Source organism: Trachymyrmex septentrionalis, unplaced genomic scaffold, assembly GCF_001594115.1.
Source record: "Trachymyrmex septentrionalis isolate Tsep2-gDNA-1 unplaced genomic scaffold, Tsep1.0 scaffold8, whole genome shotgun sequence".
NCBI lineage: Eukaryota > Metazoa > Arthropoda > Insecta > Hymenoptera > Formicidae > Trachymyrmex > Trachymyrmex septentrionalis.
The window spans coordinates 4,180,103-4,185,017 of record NW_017305987.1 but is presented as its reverse complement, the minus strand read 5'-3'; the positions used below and the strand labels follow the sequence as shown (position 1 = coordinate 4,185,017).

Sequence of the window (4,915 nt, the reverse complement as noted above, 5' to 3'; positions counted from 1 at the left end):
TGTGTGTGTGTGTGTGTGTGTGTGTGTGTGTGTGTGTGTGTGTGTGTGTGTGTGAGAGCCTATGACAATTTATATTACTTTAGAAGCGACTTAAGTAAATAGAAAAATTAGTAAACTAATAAATCAGAAGATCGATACATTTCATGACAAACCGCGAAGAGATTATCTCGCTCGAAAATTTTATGAGATGCGGATCAAGGCCGGAGAAAATTTTCTATGCACAGCTCGACGGAAATGAAAAGAATTTTCTGAGGCTCGCGGCGCATCCGGCGATAGATTGGATCGTACTGTTCCGTACTTTGCGGAGAATATCGAAACGCCTGCTTTCCGGCATGATATGAAATACCGGTCATCGATATTTAATTATTTCGGCTTGATTTACGGACAGATTTATGAACGATAAAATTATTTCGAAGGACCAGCCGGCTGGACGTTTTAATGAAAACCCGATGAAACGGGAGAAATAATTTTATTCGGCGCGTGTGTAAAAATAGAAATCGATTCGTCTTTTAGCTACTTATTGTTTAACGTTAATGTAAATAAATACATAAATACGCGCTGCTGTCATCTTTAATTAAATTATATTAAAATAAAGCGCAAATTTGTATATATATTCAGTAAGAGAGAAAAAAAGTCTATTAAAATTTAATAAATAATTGGTTCAATAAATAATAAAATAATTATTTAAATAGTGTGCTAATGTAATATAATATTTATTTACAAAAGACATATTTGCTAAATTAAAAAACAATAATTAAATTAAATTAATAGTTGTCGAATCAAATAAATATATATTAATATTTACTAAATATTCAACTAGAACTATTCAAACAAATATTTATTAAAATTTAGTACATTTTTCTCTCAGTATGTCCTGTTACTTTTTCTACGATATTCAATAGATTAGTAGGTCCGCTTCGTAGTATTATTTTTAAATAAACTGCATTGAAATAAAGCCCGAGTTTATATAATGTCGTTTCATAAAAATCTGTTTATGTAAAATATTGTTACGTTTAAAAGCATAACTATAATTAGACTCAGCAACCTAATATTCAAAGGAAGTAAAAAAAGGAACTAAGAATCAAACAAGATATACATCTAAAGGAGGGTACAACTTTCACTTCTTTGTGACCGTTTCATTCGGGGATCGCATTATTTTTAGATCTTATGTTTCTTATGAAATTCTTTCTTTATGAAAACCGAAAATTATTATAATAATGACGCTACACTCAAAGAAATGTTGAAATAAAGAATAAAATCCTATTCACGTAGTTACGAAATCGCTGTCAGTTAGACGTCAATTTAAAAATTAATTCATAGTTGGATCCACAAATTCTCTAAATTAGTTTTTGCAAATGACTGAAGTACAACTGACAGCGATTTCATACACTGAGAGAAGAATGGACTAAATTTTAATAAAGATTTGGTTGAAAAGAGTGCCAGTTGAATACTTATTAAATATATATTTATTTGGTCCAAGAAGCATTAATTGGATTTAACTATTATATTTTTTCATTCAGCAAAAATATTATTTTCTGTAAAAAAAAATCAACGTTGTATTAATACAATTCAAACAATTACTCATTAAAGTTTAGTACATTTTTCTCCTACAATTCATGTAAAGATGCGAATGAGGATTTTAATTTTATTTCAACATCCCAATTTTTCCTCGAGCGTCATTATTATGATAATTTCGGTTTCCACGAAAAAGAATGTTGGAAAATATAGAAATAAAACGAACGATCGTGAAAGAAAAGTTGCATCCTCCTTCACAATTGTATTAACACACTTGAAAGTAACAAACATTTCAAGTTATCAAGTTTAACTAATTAACCACGCCCCGACGTCGGGAGATCGCTCGCACAGAAATAAGTCACTTCGATACGAAAACAAATTTTCTCTCACTCGCGAGATCTGTCCGCCTTTTCCTACGACATTCAACAGATCATTAGCTGCACTCCATCAAAGAATCGCAGAACGGTTCTAACGAGCGCGATCGGAAATTTCCACCGACAGCAACACTCATTGGACGCTCGCGTTTAATACACGACAGACGTTACGATCGCGATACTTTTTTTTTATTCACGGAACAATTTTCCCACCGAACGCGAGAAAACACGTCACCGAGCGTTCGGAGAGCGTCTCGCGTCGTAAAGAAGCGTCCATTCACTGCTCGCGCGACCGACTGACTAACCTCCAAGGACAACCGTCATCCGCGATACGAGGGCGTGTTGTAACCGTCGTAGGCGTAAACAATTTTCCTCACCTCGTGCTCTCACACACACATGCACACAAACACACGTACGTACGTATACGTACACGCGGCGGACACAACGCGACGAGCGTGACGGAAGAATGGAAACGGCGACGAGGAGGGACGCGGAACTGCTGCGCTCGTGGAAAATACGTACTCTTTGGCAGTCGTCGGCAACGATAGACGATGACGACGATGACGACGACGACGACGACGACGACGACGACACGGGCAGTGGAGGGCTCGTTTTATCTCGGCAGGATTTCGAGGAAGAGCCGTCGTGGCTACCGGCGGGGAGCCATCCGACGTTTAATATCACAGAGATCGGAACCAGGCGTCGGCTCTCTCTCCTACGTTCGGCTTCCACGCGACACCTGTCCGCGCGCCAGGCGAGCGAGGAGCGCAGGTGAGAGGAGAGCGAGACAGCGATAGAGAGGACGCAACGATCGTAAACACACGGGGGAGCGGCGCGCGTAGTACTCCGAACTCCGAATGTGAAAAATTCCCCGCTACCGTCACCGCCGCCGTCGCCGACGCCGCCGCCGCCGCGAGGAGTCCACGCGGATGGAAAGGAAACGTCCGTAACCGGAGTGATGGCGATCCCCAGCGATCTTTCTCGTCGTCGGCACCGATGATGCTACTGCTGTACACACCACGCACTGTTCACGCACACTGACACACGGATACGCGCCGCTCGAGCAACACGAATTCAACGGACGCCGTCGCCGTCGCCGCCGCCGCCACCGCCACCTCTTCCTCCTCCTATCCGCGCGAGAGTGAAAGAGAAAGAGGAGTGAGTGTGAGAGAGAGAGAGAACGAGAGATTATTGTCCGCGACGGCGGAAGGATCGCGACGAGACAGCCGTCGCATTCAGGCAGGACGGATTTCGCGAACGGAATTAATTACGTCGACGAGCGTCGCTGAGAACAGGCCGACATGCGGGACAGGCGGCCGAGGAGAACTGGGAACGACAGTCACAGCGACGACAAGCACACCACGAAACACACACCGAGCGAGGCTCGCGAGTACTGAGGGGCGGCCATGCGACCGGAGCGCCTTCTCGTGTCCAGAACGACCGCCAGCGAGCACGAGACGGCGACGGCAGCAGCCGGCTCTGCCGCGCCGAGCCGAGTCCAACCGAAGATCTGGATTGACGATGAGACGCAGTGAGGGGTACGGAGAAGGTTTATAGTACGTTTGCCGTAACTCTCGCCCAATTAACGTGTTGCTCGCACCGCTCGCACGCCGGCTTGTCCAGGCTTGTCGTGCGTTACATCTCGTATCACACCCGGGACGCTAACGATCGCGACTATGTGAAAAACTCGGAAACCTGGGCGATCCGTGTCGTATTTTAAGCTGTCTCTAATGAAAATTTCTCTCGGAAATTTTTCTTCATACGGTTTTTCAGAATTTTTACATAAATTTCAGAATTTTCTAGATTTCCTGTATGAGTATACTTTTTAAGAAAGTTTCTCTTTTTAAGGGGATTTTTTTTTTATAGCCACTAGAAATACTTTTCAGAATAGAATTCTGAGAAAATGTGTTATATTTTTTCTAAAATTTTTTATATATGCAGATGATGATACGTAAATTTTAAAATATTCTATAGATAATATTGTTATCAATCACTGATTTTAATTTAGAGCTTTGTAGGACTTTTGTTTTAGAATATCAAAAGATATCGGACTCATATTCTTTTTATCTATTTATCTCAAGATTTAGGACAGGTATTCAGGTATGTAAAATAGGTAACGGAATTTTTTTCATTTTCGAAAAATATGAATATTATTAAAAGCGTATAAAATATCATGAAATTTTGGTATAAAAAATTTTTTTATATACTTGCAGACACGAATTAGAGCAACGATTATAATTACGAAATTAATTAAAAATATTTCTCTCTCTTGTGTTAAAAACCGACCATAAACATAATATAAAACTTTTCGTAATATTTATAATCTTTAAATATATTATAAGCTCACTTTGTTAATGTTTTATATAATATATACTTGTGACTATAATACATACAATAAGTCAAAGAATTCTTTACCACAGAGAACAAGTTGCAAGTATAAATAACAATACTGGTATGCAATGAGTTAAAAAACAAATAAATTACGTAAAATAGCTTTATTTTCTTTGTTTTGCGCATTGCTTATTAAGATTTAATCATCTCACTAAAACACTGTACGTTCCAATTATTCTAATTAATTTTAATTATTTAAATAATTTATGAGATGTTATTATACATACCCTGAAATTTTATTAAGTTTTTTTTCTTTTTAACAATATATGTGCTGATAATTTTCCGTAAATTGCTGACTGCAAAATTAAAAATCGTACAAAATATTTACAGTGCTTCTTTAAAAAATCAATAAAATTCTATTTAATCATTTTTAAAGAAATAAACTTAGAATTGGTATTAGAATTTAATTTTTTATCTTAGGTTGATAAATTCCTTGATTTCTTGACTTTCCGGTTTTTCCGGTTCTCTCTGACCATTTTTTAACTCCTCTGACTTTTCCCAGTTTTCCCTGATTTTCCTGACCGCTAGCAATTCTGTAAATTACATATTTTCTAGAATTTTTAATATATATAAATTCTAAAATATCTTAAAATTTCTCATTCTATATATATATATATATATTTTTTTTTTTTTTA

At 38.0% G+C, this 4,915-nt stretch overlaps 1 protein-coding gene across 8 annotated transcripts in view; it reads right to left on the bottom strand.

Annotated features, from left to right (window-relative positions):
* Window positions 1–4,915, bottom strand: part of LOC108754485 (phosphatase and actin regulator 2) — a 302,039-nt gene that overhangs the window by 244,296 nt on the left and 52,828 nt on the right. For 4 of the 8 annotated variants that reach the window (XM_018496797.1, XM_018496801.1, XM_018496800.1 and 1 more), the window contains exon 1: window positions 2,412–3,540. The exons of 3 other annotated variants lie outside the window; for them this stretch is intronic. The gene's annotated coding sequence lies outside the window, so the exon portion shown is untranslated. Of the gene's footprint in view, window positions 1–1,804; window positions 1,835–2,411; window positions 3,541–4,915 lie in introns of those variants that run through there. One more of the 8 variants, XM_018496799.1, reaches the window with a different exon arrangement.